Source organism: Arabidopsis thaliana, chromosome 3, assembly GCF_000001735.4.
Source record: "Arabidopsis thaliana chromosome 3, partial sequence".
Lineage (NCBI taxonomy): Eukaryota > Viridiplantae > Streptophyta > Magnoliopsida > Brassicales > Brassicaceae > Arabidopsis > Arabidopsis thaliana.
In genome coordinates this window covers 14789914-14803510 of record NC_003074.8, presented here as the reverse complement: position 1 = coordinate 14803510, position 13597 = coordinate 14789914, and the positions used below count along the sequence as shown (strand labels likewise).

At 40.8% G+C, this 13597-nt stretch overlaps 1 long non-coding RNA gene and 3 pseudogenes across 4 annotated transcripts; all 4 read right to left on the bottom strand.

Moving 5' to 3' along the window:
* Positions 1 to 1696: 1696 nt before the first annotated feature.
* On the bottom strand, positions 1697 to 3621 carry AT3G42716 (annotated as a pseudogene; the record flags this gene model as incomplete). The annotated part of the gene is made up of 1 exon: positions 1697 to 3621.
* Positions 3622 to 4997: 1376 nt separating this feature from the next.
* Positions 4998 to 7700, bottom strand: AT3G42715 (annotated as a pseudogene; the record flags this gene model as incomplete). The annotated part of the gene is made up of 1 exon: positions 4998 to 7700.
* A 2959-nt stretch (positions 7701 to 10659) lies between these two features.
* AT3G42714 lies at positions 10660 to 10959 on the bottom strand (annotated as a pseudogene; the record flags this gene model as incomplete). The annotated part of the gene is made up of 1 exon: positions 10660 to 10959.
* Positions 10960 to 11729: 770 nt separating this feature from the next.
* Positions 11730 to 12337, bottom strand: AT3G06465. Its single transcript, NR_141253.1, has 2 exons — positions 12021 to 12337; positions 11730 to 11916 (listed from the first exon to the last, which is right to left on the bottom strand). It is a non-coding gene; the product is annotated as an other RNA (long non-coding RNA).
* Positions 12338 to 13597: the final 1260 nt, after the last annotated feature.

The following is a 13597-nucleotide window of genomic DNA, read 5'->3' as shown; positions in this document are numbered from 1 at the left end:
TGGTATAAAACAGTGGAGATATGATGCTAAAGTGATGACAAATGGATGCTCAAAACATGCACACTTACCAACTCCCCCAAACTTAGTCTTTGCTTGCCCTCAAGCAAACAATAAAGAACAAGCTAAGCAAACAATAAAGAACAAGCTGGAGGTGAGGTTTAAAAGCAGGGACTCAGAGCCAAAGCACCAGATAAATCAGATGAAATCGATGTCCAAGTTGGTAGTTCTAAGCTACGATATGATCGAATCCTACTCAAAAACATTAGCCATGCCTTGTTATTAATCAATCCGACTCTTATGCTCGACCTACACATGTTTTCAAATCTACCAATCCCTTTAACATTCATTAGTTATGGAACGTGAATCAAGAAATGCATCAGCAATGAACTCATTTGGCTAAGGTATAGGTCAAGAGACAAAGATGGTCCTTTACATAATACGCTGCAGTAACAGGGATCTCTCAAAACTGATTAAGCTTTAGTAGAATGCTAAAGGTAAGTCCCAAGCTATGCATACAAAGATAAGATCCCATCTACCCAGAGTATAACCAATGAAGCTCTAATGGTAATCCCATCTCCAGTCTCAAATTAAGAACTTAACTCTACCCTTTGCATTCATGAGTCTTTTAAACCCTTTTTCTAATCATTTTTTTCTTTTCTCTTAACTTTAGGAGAAGCTTTCTCAACACTTTGATACATCTAGCGGATTTGGATTTCTTTAACAACTAAGGTTCCTGTTTTAAATTTTTAAAACCAAGGGCTTTTGCCCTTCTTCATTAGCTAATAAGAACCCTTTTCTTTTCTTTACAAATCCCAAAATCTTTACTAGATTTTTTCTGCTTCTTTACCCTACTTCACCTAGAGTCTTTGACCTTTTCTTATCAATGAATCCACCGTTTTTTTGTTTCTTTTAGACACAACCCAATCCACAATATAAGCGCCCACCTACTCCTATCTAGTCCTATCTAGTCGTTACGAACCTAAAACTTTCTACCAAGCTTAATCGGAATAAGACCTCCCAAACACTCACAAGTGATATAAGGCTTGAAAGAAAGTTTAGGTTTGGGTTCGGGTTTAACTGCTCTAATAAGGAGAGTCAGCTACTTGGATTAACAAGAGTGGTTAAATGAGTAAGATAATCCAAGTATTTTAGGGTATCCATAAGTTCAAATTGATGCAGACATGATAATTGAAAATCAGAGTCAGGTTCAAATTGATAGGGAATGGTATCAAATCATGACAGTGTGATCGAATAGAGCAATCTAGGCATGGTGCTGGTTTACTTCAATTTCATTGACTACGAAACAGATAACTAGCAACGAGGGAACTCAGTTTATCCGGTGAACCAAAATGCTTACAAGGCTATCTCATTATTATCCCCTATGCATATGCAACAATCCTAAATAAAACACTCTAGACTCGATCCTAAATGTAATGCAACTACATGAAGACTCTGTTTTTGTGAAATTATTTTCTGAATTTTTTCAAATCTTTTTTGGTTTTTCTATGCATTAGATGAATGCAGACTCAAGAGTATATACAATGCAACACACACTTTCTGAGCCCTCCCCCAAACTGAAATCACACAGTCCACTGTGTGATCAAATTTGGAAGAGAGTACCCAGGACAAAACAAATCACAGAAACAAAATAAAAACAGGAGATGGTATAATACAATGGTGAAGTGAGGCGCTTACCTCAATCGAAGAATGAACGGAGTTGGTTGTCAATGGCTGCCTGTGATTGCTCCCATGCCATTGACGAGTCGCCCTGTTCTGTATCAGCTCCAGTATGTGGGTACTCGACCTCATCAGCTATGTGGCGGCCAACACCGCTCTGAGGATACTCGACCTCTCTCCTTCTGTTGCGGCCAGCACCGCGGTCGTGTAAACTTCGAGACTGCAGAAGTCTTCTACTCCTGCTGCTAGATCGAGTGAGCACGGTCCTCCTCTTTCTCCCATACTCACGAGGCTCGAATGATGAATGCCTTGTAGGAACATGCGGGACCTCTTGCTCACTAGGCTCAGGCCTGCGCCGACTTGGCTCAGGCTCGTCATATCTCCTCGACGGTAAGTCCTGAGGGATCTGTCCCTACGGAATAGCAGTAGTGGAAGAGGAGCAGCTTAGCTTGTCCTTCAGAAACTTGATAGCCTTGAAGCACTTAATGAGTAATTTATCTTGTTTCTTGCACCACTTTTGCAACTTGCTGTTGTTTCTGTGAGATTCACTCAAACTCTTGCTCTCCCTCGCTGGAGGTACATGCTCACTAAAATGATACATGCTCGTGTCATACTCCACTTCATCTGTTTCATTAGTCTCATCAACCTCCTCTGTTGTAACTCCTTCCTCGTGAGTGATCTCCTCAGTTGGCGGACTGCCCTCGAAATAAATATCTTCAGGCGCAGGCTTGAAGTCAATGTTCTTTCCCTCGAGAATTCTAGTAGCTTCAATGCAGGGGAGAAGAATATTGGCGATTTTGATCGACGAATGCTCAAACCTGTAGCGGTAGAAGTCGCCAACCATGTCATACTCCAAGAACTCACATCAACGCAAATGATCTAAATCCATCATTCTTGGTTCTAACCTTGGTTCCTTCGGCGGTACTCCACAAGCTGCCAGAATTGGCGTCACAACGCCACCTATGCATAGTGCTCCTCTCACCTTCTTCTTGCCGTTTGTCAACGCTCACTTCCTGTATCCACACAGGTGGATCAATAGAAGCATTACTGGTGGCGCGTCATTGAGATCGCCTCTCAGGACCTTCTTTCGCTTTGTACGGCGGAGAATGCCTGTAAGTGCGAAATCTATCATCTCCATGTCTGTGTTAGACACAGTGCCTGTAGACTCCCTGGAGTAAAGAACATTGGCTATTGAGCGCTGAAAGTAGCGAATCACTGGACTCCGGATTTGGTTGCTTTTGGACCGCACAGAGTTTAGCGGCACATTGTTCCCAATAGTAGCCCACAAATCCTTAAGCTCTTCCATGTCAAACTTAGGCTTGGTTCCCTTTCCACTAGGGAAGCCAAACAGTCTTTCCAAACTGTTGATCGACAACTGATAGCGCTGTTGATCAACCGAAAACGTCAAGAACCCTAATCCTATACTCTCCAACTCATACTTTGTGAGACCCTGATACATCTCCACTTGCATTGTGGACAGAAACTCGATCGTTTCCTCCTTGTAGGCAGCGTATGGGTAGGACATGAGTGTCTTCAGATGACACTTCTCGAACAGGTGCTGCACGTCCTCTGGTAGCCCCAACTGGGTTAAAGTCTCGTAGCAGGGGTACCTCGTTCCCTAGAAATCTTTCAGCTCAAAGAGTCTGATATACTCTTCGACTGGAACCTCGTCGGGTTTGTTCAGTAGCTTTGTCTCCTTGCGCCATGACTCTGACTCATACTCAGTCTCAATGTCCTAATCAATCAACTCATACCTACTCAACATCGCTCTCTTTCCTCTACCGATTTCAGCACTTCTCTGACTTGTCAAGCTGCTGAGCGTTGCATTTGTGCTCTAAAACTTTCGTAAACATGTTCCTCTTTCTCTGGTCTAGTGGACGAAGATTCAGCTTCATCCACATTATAATCTGGATCCATAGAAGACTCACCACTGTAGTTACTCATGTTGATTTCCTGTAAACAGATGGAACTCAAAGAGCAACGTTAATACGTTAGTTCCAACAAAACCAAAAACACAAACTGGTCGAGTAAAATGATCGAGTAACAGGGTAGAGTAAACCGAAACAGGTCGAGTGAAATTGTTGAATTTGATGTATTGGATCATAGTTGGTTTTCTTGCCCGGTTTGGTGACGCGGTCGAGTGTTGAGAAGCGAGAGATGGTGGTGGTTTCGGTGAGAGATAGCAAAGAGGTTCACGACGGTCGAGTAATGGTAGAGGCCATGATTTCTTGGTTGCGAGTGTGAGAAGTGAAGAAGCGTTCGAGTGGTGAGCTTTTGTTGAGAAGAGAGCAGCGGCGGTGGAAGTGATGAAGAGATGATGAGTTTGAAGACTAAATCGTTTTCGTGGTCGAATACTTCTCTTCTCTTCCTTCTTTGGCTATGGATCAAGTGATTAACGGTGGTGAGACTAGCTCGATGGTTTGCGAGAGAGAGAAGTGAACGGATGAGCGATGAGCATTGCGATCGAGTGAATGAAGACCATCTTCGTTCTCGTTTTTCCGTTGAGTTAGTCGAGTGATAAGGCGATGGAGAGATGGTGTGGTTTGGTCAAGCGTCGGTGAGGAAGATGGTGATGAGAGGTCAAGTGAAATTGTTGAAGTTGGAGAGTGATGAAGTCGAGTGTGATGTCGAGCACTTGAATAACTTGAATTGCAGCGAGCGACGATGAGAGATGAGAGAGGTGCAGTCGAGTATAGGTTGCGGAAAAACTGAGGTAGAGAAAATGGTTGTTGAGGTCGAGTGATGAGTGAAGAGTTTGGCGATTTGAAGAGATGGAGGTCGAGTGATGATAAGGGTAAGGGTGAGGTATGGTTGGTTGAGAAGAAATGAGAGAGATTTCTTGTCTTTTGGTTGGGAGTGTGGGAGACATAGGGTGCAGTGGTGGGTCCCACGGTTGTCTTTTTGTTCTGAATCATTGCTCTTTCTTCATTGGGAAAATTTCAGGAAATCCCGCAATCCTCTCTAAACTTGATAAACCTTATGTAAGTCTTTGTAGCTTCTGTTGGTCGAGTATTATGATGATTTTTTTTTAAAGAAATTCTGTTTTAAAATTACACCTATACTCGACCTCCTCACTCGAGTGGTTGGTCTCCAGGTGCAACAGAAAGATTTCAAATTTTAGCACTTCATTGGACTGTGTACTCAATCTCTAGGCCCTCTGTAGAGTAAAAGCTTTGAATTTTCCCTCTATCTCCCCGTTGTTCCTTTGCTCCTGAGAACCACAAACACAACTAAAACAAATCAAAAATAACAAGAAAGGAAAAAGTCATTTACAGGGATAGTCATGGGACTTCCTCCCAAGTGAGCAGTGTTTAAACTCTCTAGCTTGACTCCTCACACTTATAAAGAAGAAAATGAGTAATAGTGAGGATCTGCATAGTCCTCTCTGTTCTCATCATCATACTCAGCATCTTCCCTTGAGAGGTGTGCGACAGAATACTCAATTCCCTTTTCTTCAAAGTAGGCTTTTTTCTCTTCTGGAGGGTAATCTATCTCTTCAGACCATCTTGAAGTGAACTTTTTTCTCTGGATAGTGTCAATCCCGACTTTAGGTTGAGCTTCCTTTTGCATCTGATTTAACTTACTCTTAAGTTCCTTAACGGTGTTAGCTAGCTCCTCTATAGTTTTCTCTTGCTTATCAGACCTCTTTTTAAGCTCTTTTACTCTTTTAGTCTCATATCCTTCTCCCCGGATCACTCTATCGTCCTCATAGGTTTTTCCATCTTTTGTTGACCTTTGTGGAGTTTTGTTGATGTCAAACTTCAGCTTGATGTGCTTTCCAAGGTTGAGACTTATTTTCCCTTCCCTGACATCTATCACTGCTCCCACTGAGGCTAAGAAAGGTCTTCCCAAGATTAGAGGATCCTTATGTTCTTCTTCCATATCCAGGATAATGAAGTCTGTAGGCACTTCCACTCCATTAATCATGTGGGTAAATCTTTTAGCATGCCAAAGGGTTTTCTTGAAGACCTATCCGCAAGGATCAAAGTCAGGTCACAAAGCGTGTACAGAATGAATTCCAACCTCTTTGCCACAGAGAGTGGCATTAAACTAACAGAGGCTCCGAGATCGCACAGGCAATTGCTGAAAGCCAATTCCCCAATGGAGCATGGTAGAGTAAAAGATCCAGGATCTTCTAATTTTTCTTGAACAATCCTCTTATCAGCAGCTCGAGACGGATAAGCATCACATTAATCATCTGAATCGTAATACATTTTGATCCTTTCCAATATCAGGAATCAGGTTGAGAACTTTCATTAGTGGCATCACTGCTTCAATCTCGTCAAGCTGTTTCTCTGCAACAGATTTGTATCTCTCCATCTAGGCTTTCCTGAATTTCCATGGAAGAGCACGTGAGGGTAATGGAGTAGGTTTGAATCGTTTTACCATTCTCTCGATTATGGCTGCTTTCTCTTCTGAGGTGGATTGAATAAGATGGCGAGATCCACCAGACTGATTGAATTCAACAATAGAGACCTCAATCTGAGTAGAAGCCTCTCTTTCTTGAACATCGCTGTCCCCAGTGATTAAGTTAGGAACAAGTGGAGTTGTCAGCTCTCGATCATGGCAAATAGTGATGGCGTGAGCTGTTGTATACGCCTTTGGATTCTGTATTGACTTCCCAGGAAGTCCTATAACTTTGGGAGGAGAGGTAGATGCGGATTGTCCTTCCAAGCCTCCACTTTTGCATTCTGGTCATTGTAGCTACAGTCTAGCTTATGGTGCAATTGGGATATCTTCTTCGCAATTTCCATAGAGCTAGATGCTTGTCCTTGTAGCAGCTGTTGTACCATTTGTTTCATATCAACGTCAAGAGCAGCAGGACCTTGGTGTTGCTGAGGTGCAAACCCAGGTGGTGGTTGCTGCTGGTCGTTACCCTGAAATTGCTACTTTGGAACAAAACTTTGGTTGTAGGGGACAAAAGGTTTGTTCTGAACCTGCTGTTGTTGTGGAGGATACACTTGATCCTGAGGATTAGCAACGTTGGTGCTGCGGTAAGAGACGTTAGGGTTGTTAGTCTTGAAGTTGTTGTATCCTTTGTAGCCACCTTGATTGTTGATGTAGCTAACTTCTTCTAACTGGTTTCCCTCCCCATCTTGGACCTGATACTGCTTGTCATCAACAAGGAAGTGCACATGCTTCTGCTGGCTAAGAAGAATCTTATCCAGCTTGTCATTCAGAGCTTTGATCTCCTTCATGTGTTTGTCATTAGAGTCGATTGTTCCTCTAATGGTCCTATCGCAGTCCTCATTGTAATCTGACTGAACTAAGTTTTCAACCAATTCCCTGCCTTCTTTGACATCTTTATTCTCGAAATTCCCATTGCTGGTGGTATCCAAAAGCATTCTTATGCCTGGTAGAACACCTCTGTATAAAGTGCTGAGCAGAGTGGCTTTCTTGAAGCCATGATGAGGGCATTGGTTGGTGTAACCCTTGAAACGCTCCCATGCTTCACAGAAGCTTTCACCAGTCTTATGTGAAAAATCAGAGATCTCATTTCTGAGTCTTGCAGTTCTGGCATTGGAGAAGAACTTTGCTAGAAAAGCCTTCTTGTAATCATCCCAGGTGGTGATTGAGTCATGGGGCAGATTCTTTTCCCAGATGTGTGCTTTGTCGCCCAAGGAAAATGGAAACAACCGGAGCTTGAATCCGTCTTCACTGACAGCATTGATTTTTGTTAGGTTGCAGAGCCTATCAAATTCATCCAAGTGGTCGAGTGGATCTTCCATAGGCAGACCATGGAACTTGTTCCCCAGAATCATCGAGATGAGACCACTCTTAATCTCGAAGTTGTTGTTCTGGATAGCAGGAGGTGCAATTCCTTTCCTCTGACGATGATCATGTGGTGCATCTCCAGCACCAATGTTTGCGGGTCCACTCTGTTGATTTGGTTCGTCAGTCATTTCGAGTGTTTGCTGAGGTACAAGGTTGACTGTATTTCTCCTTTCTCTTATTTCGCGAGCTATGCGGTCGATGTTATCGTCGAAAAGGAGTTTCTAGTTGGCGGTTGATCGAGTTTGCATACAGCAGAGGTGTACCTGGATCAAGAAGACAACAAGAAAAACACATAGTTAGTACCAAAAATGAAAAGTGAAAAAGAACTTGATCTAAGCAAGTCTGAAGTCTTAAATGTAACAAACAAACACCCAATAGGCAACGACGTTAAATTGATATTAGGTTTTTAGTCAATTATCCTAAAACACCAATCATGTCGTTGTAGTATTTTATGTTGTCAATCCAAATGGGTGTGATGCTAGCAATCAAGATGCAATATGAGTTCATAGAGTCAAGCCAAACAATAACAGGTTTTGGGGTTTCTAGTAGTCCTAAGTGAACATGCAGGAAACAGAAATTCAAAAAAAAACAGTAAAACACTCGACCAACACAGCTCGTTGCCAGGTACTGGGCGTGGTCGAGTGAATGGACGAGTAACAGACAGAAAATGTAACAGGGATACTCGAGTGCACAGTCTCTTACCAGACAACCGGGTGGTCGAGTATCAGGTCGAGTAACATGCAAAAGTTGTAAAACTAAGCAAGAGGTAACAAGATGCAGTAAACAATAGCAAAGTAAACAAGAAATCAATTAGATGAGAAATTCTCGAGGATGGGGTAATTGAGTAATTTTGTTTCCTTAGTTTTCAAGTGATTGACATGCTCAATAAATTATCCCTAGACAACAAGTTCGATATTCAAATCTAAGTGCCAAAACAATAGAGACCCTCAAGTTAAACCAGTCCCAGAATCAATCACCATTGACGAGAGCTAACCTAATAGGCATTACGAATCAACAAGTTAAAGCCGAAACGCTCCCTGTAACCAATACCTTGGTACAGAGCCACGAATCTCTGGAATTAGTGGTTCAGACATTTCATCGAACACCTTTTGGATGCGGAAATGTCTAGGCTCAAATTCCAGTTGTTCAGAAACCAATAGGCATTAAGAACAACGAATCTAGAAGGGATCGATAAATCAAACTCAACCACCTAGCATACTGAGAATTCTAAACTACTCTAACCCATCCTCAGAAACCTAGTCACTACTCAGACATCATTGCAGAGAGCATAAACGAAGATAAGAATGAAAACATGATAGCAACAGAGTAATGGCAAGATGATAACAGGATGAACAACTTAGTAAACGAAATGAAAAGCAAATACTGAATAGATTAAGAGAAATCCGAATTACAAAATGTTAAGAACACACAGTGTCATCGGAATAAAACTTGTCTCGAAAAATATAAAGTACAAGCTACTTAAAATATTCTGAAACCCTAATACTCAAAACGACACAGTATTGGGACGGATTTAAGATAGGCACTCGACCCAGGTGGTCGAGTGATTGGTCGAGTGATAAGCTGGAGTCTTCTTCTCTTCCTTGTTCTTGAGTGTCTGGTTGAGTGCGGAAAGGAGAAGACTCTGAAGCTGGCAGTCGAGTATGATGTCGAGTGGTGGATGATGGTGGTACTCAACTTGGTGGTAGAGTGATTGGTCGAGTGTGCGATTATGATAGGACTCGACCATGTAATCGAGTAAGTGATCGAGTGAAGGTGATGGTGGTACTCGACCAGGGGGTCGAGTGGTGATGTGAAGTGATGAGGTCGTCTACTCGACCAGGGGGTCGAGTGGTGGTGAGAAGAGGTGATGCCATCTACTCGACCAGGGGGTCGAGTGGTGATCCAGAGTGTTGCGGTCGAGTGATGTTGTACGGAGGCCGTGACCGAGTCCTTCAGAAAGTCCAAGATGGAGGTACTCGACCTCGGGGTCGAGTATATTGATATGATCAAGTCCACTTCTTCCAATGATGTCGTCTACAGCTCCAAATCACTTGAAAATAACACAAATATGCAACATGCATGCAAAACTATCCTAAACATGCAAAGTGATGACAAATGATGAGAAATGGTATAACATAGTGGTGATATGATGCTAAAGTGATGACAAATGGATGCTTAAAACATGTAAAATACACACTTATCAGAATACGAACATCTAATGGTTTATTTCATTGCTGATTACTACAAAACCATTAGGAATTTCCCTGTTCTTAGCCAAGCTCTGGTCTTTTCTGTTTTTTGAAACAATCGATTTGGTTATGTTTTATTTGTTTTTCATTCCGTTTCTTAGAATTTAGATTCTTAGAGATGGATTTGTTAAAGTTTGATAATTTATAGCTCCAAGATGTTTTGAGAGACCTAATTTCTGACAAATTTGCCAACGTTATTGGGTTAAAACCAAATTGGCATTTCTATGAGTTTTTTTCTCTAAATCTCTTTGGTTTAGTCCTATTCAATTTACTTGTTTGATGTAGACTGGTTATCTTCAATCGCTTTAGCGAGATTTTGCACCTGACGACCTTGAAACTCTGGACCAATATCTTGATTTTGTTGTTTTAGAAGATTCATTCTTGGTATGTTTCTTATTTGTTTCTACTCTTCTAGGACAGAGTTAAACCAATGAACTGATTCAATAAGTTTTGATTTAGCATCTGTAATTATTACACATAATCTCCTAAAGTCAATTTTGTGAGAAATTGTTTTTTTATGATTTCATATATGAGTTGTATAAAACAATTGAGTTGATGAATTGGTTTCTGTTCTGAATCTGGTACAAGAGATCTGAAGAGAAGAGATAATGATTGAACCCAGTAGAGTTACATTTCGCTAATGGACGACACACAAATGATTTACTATATCAATAAGGTTAGTTTCACATATCTAAGTTCCATTGTAGACACAATTTAAAGTTGTTGTTTCTCTATATCTTAGTTGTAATGGAACTAAGCGTTCTTCTTTCTGTCGTTAATGGTTAAGGATTTGTCTAGAAATAAAATTTGCTTACTTACACTAATTGACTTTAGCTGTTGGATTCTAAAGTATTACAATGAATATGATAAGAAACCTAACTAGAAACCTAACTAATTCAACTATTATATTGCATTCTGAACTATTATTGAAAGAATATTAAAATATGTAAGAAACAAATTATTGTAAAATGAAAATAGAGAACATTGTTGTTTTAAACAACACTAGAATCATCTTAACAACAACAGAAGGAATGAAGCTAAAACGATCCTAACTCCTTAGGTTCTGAAAGATCTCTTTGAAAACCACATTCATTGTTTGACTCTGAGGTTTTCCTTTTTTGTCCACAATAAGAACTTTCAAACCTCTTTTAGAAGTGACTCTTGATAAGGCAACATATAGTTGACCATGAGAAAATATTGGTCTAGGAAGATAAATGATAACACTGTATTTTACTCATTTTACTCATGTATTTATCATCATTTAGCTTAGTGTTCACTCATTGTTTCATATCATTTTGCACCACATTTAGCTTATTTTGCACACTTAGGCATTTAGGATCATATTGCATGTTTTGGTGTGTTTTCAGGTGCAGAAGGAGGATACAAGGAAATTAATCGACCCTCTACTCTATCAAACCAGGAGGGAAGCTGTAATACCCCTGACGATGACTAGCTATCGGACAGAAGGTCGCGAACATAGAAGTTCGACCGTGACTTTCAAAAAAAAATTGTAAAGAAACAATTTGATGGAGTAATGGGTAAACTAGCATTACCCAAAGTGATCATAGATCAAAGGAGGCTTATCGAATGAGTTCAAGAGCAATCGCGAGTGAGTTGAGATTTATCGGCTCTCGCTAAGAGTCAAAAAGTTAAGGATCGGGTATTACCGGCATTGGGCAGTTAGGCTATAAAGGACATTGGTAGTTCTATCCAGAGGACATGATCGAACAATTATTAAGAAATGATGGCAATTTGGTCGAAATGCTATCGAGGAAGTTATCGCTCGTTTGATCAAAGGACCCGATCAAACCATTAACGATAGAAATCAAGATTTTAATAAGAAAATTTATTTTAGGAATTTGGTCGAGGAAAAGATCAAGGCTGCCGAAGAAAAATAAAGGAAGTGCTGAAGACAAGTTTTTTATCGGAGAAAACTAGATTTTGCCGAGAAAATATTTTTGAACCGAAAAAAGCTAGTGGTGATTAAGCGGAGTCGTATGAAAAATTATCAAGGTTTATAGGAGCGGTTCAATAGAGTAAGTGGCCGAGGACATGTCACCTTACTTGAATTTTGGTCGTAAAATTAATCATAAACTTGTATGGTTCCGATTTGGCTGTATAGGTGTTTGCGGGATTTTGCGGCCATGTCATGGAGGTGCTTGTGGTGGAAGTAGCTCTGTCACAAGCTTGGCGTGTGTTGTGCGTGTGTTGGCACACGCTTCGGATAAGGATAGGATCACGAGTGGATAGAGATGAGTTTAGAGAAGGATAAGCTTGAAATCAGATAAGGATAAGGTTTTGAATAATGTTAATCCACCACCTCGTGCTTCCGTTGCTTGCTCCCCATGTTTTCCCACCCGTATAAATAGCCCATCTCGCCATTTGCTCTCTAAACCACGAAAAAATCACATTTAGACTAGTTAGGTCGTGAAGCTTCTCGGAGAAGTCGTGGTCGTCGGGAGCATTGGTCAGGTAGTCGAGAGTCGAGTTACTCGGGTAATAGGTAAGTAGTTCCGCCCTTACTCTTTTATTCTTTTTAGAATATTTTTCTAAGTTTTATTTTCGGTCTGCGGCTTAGATCCATCGTTAGTACGCATTGGAAAAAGCTTAAGTCGGATCGAGATATAGGCGGTCAAGGGTAGAATTTTCCTGTTCATCCAAGCCAAGGTGAGTCTAGGTTATGTGTGTTGCATGTGTTATATGTAGTTCATAGAACTCGTGTGAACCAGATTGATTGTTGTTTGTTTACTTTCCGTTCATAGATCTAGAATTGTTGATTGATTAGGTTGCATAGTTTAGCATTTAGATTGGTTCTATTAGCTAAGTGTAGAATATAGGAATAGATCTATGAAGGATTGCTTTTAGTTTTAACTACTTGATTAAGTAGTTATACAATGTTGTGAGAGACGCCTAGGAGGTTGCATTTTGTCCGTGTGGAGCAAATGCTAAACTATTTTGGTAAAGGTTATGATTGCAAGGTTATCCAGGGGATGCCGGAAAGTTATAATCGTTTCATTTCTAGGCGTTAGATGTGAGGTTGGCTAGACGTTAGTGTTAACGTTATGCTCTAGATGACCTCGCAACGTTATGCTCTAGATGACCTCGCAACGATTGATTGCTTGTTAGTTAGTCGGGTAGTCAATAAGTGGTTAGTTATTGACATGATAGAGTAGTATTGATTGATTGCTTGTTAGTTATCATTGATTGATTGTTGTTTGATTGTTTGATAGTTGTTTGTTAATCTCGCATTTGCTTGGTTAACTTGTTTGTAATTAGCTTTGCATGCTAGGTAGTAATTGAGAGGTTAGGTTGTGAGGTAGATCTTGTTACGAGTGTTATAGAGATTCAATAGGCTCGTAGTAAGTAAACGTGATTAGTCATTTTTATGACTAGTTTTGAAGCGATGTCGTGATTGTCCCAACGGCTCGGATTGGCTCGCTATCAACCCAAGGCTGCCCGACGGGGTAGTACAAATTATACCGTAAGGGTAAGGGAGTTGGTCCCTTGTAGACGGTAAGAGGAAAGGAATGTGATCCTTCCAGCCTTTGTGGCTAAGGATCGGAGACATTGCCTTGTGGGAAATCAGGATCGCTGTTGAGACAAAGGCCTTTAGAGTAGTCTGAGTAGTTCCGCTGCATAAGCTCGGATAGTATAGTTATGCATGCATGCTTTTGATTGTGTTCATTACACTTTTCCAAGTGTAATTGGTTGATTTCCTGTCGAGTATACTCAATCGAGTATACTTGAATGTTGCATTGATTATTTGATGCATGATTGTTTGTTGATTGCATGCATTTGATTGTTATTCTAAGGTTTTGTGTGGGGGAATATTGCATGTTTAGGGGAGCCTGGACTCACTGAGCGCTCATCCCTCACTCTATTTCGCAGGTAACCAT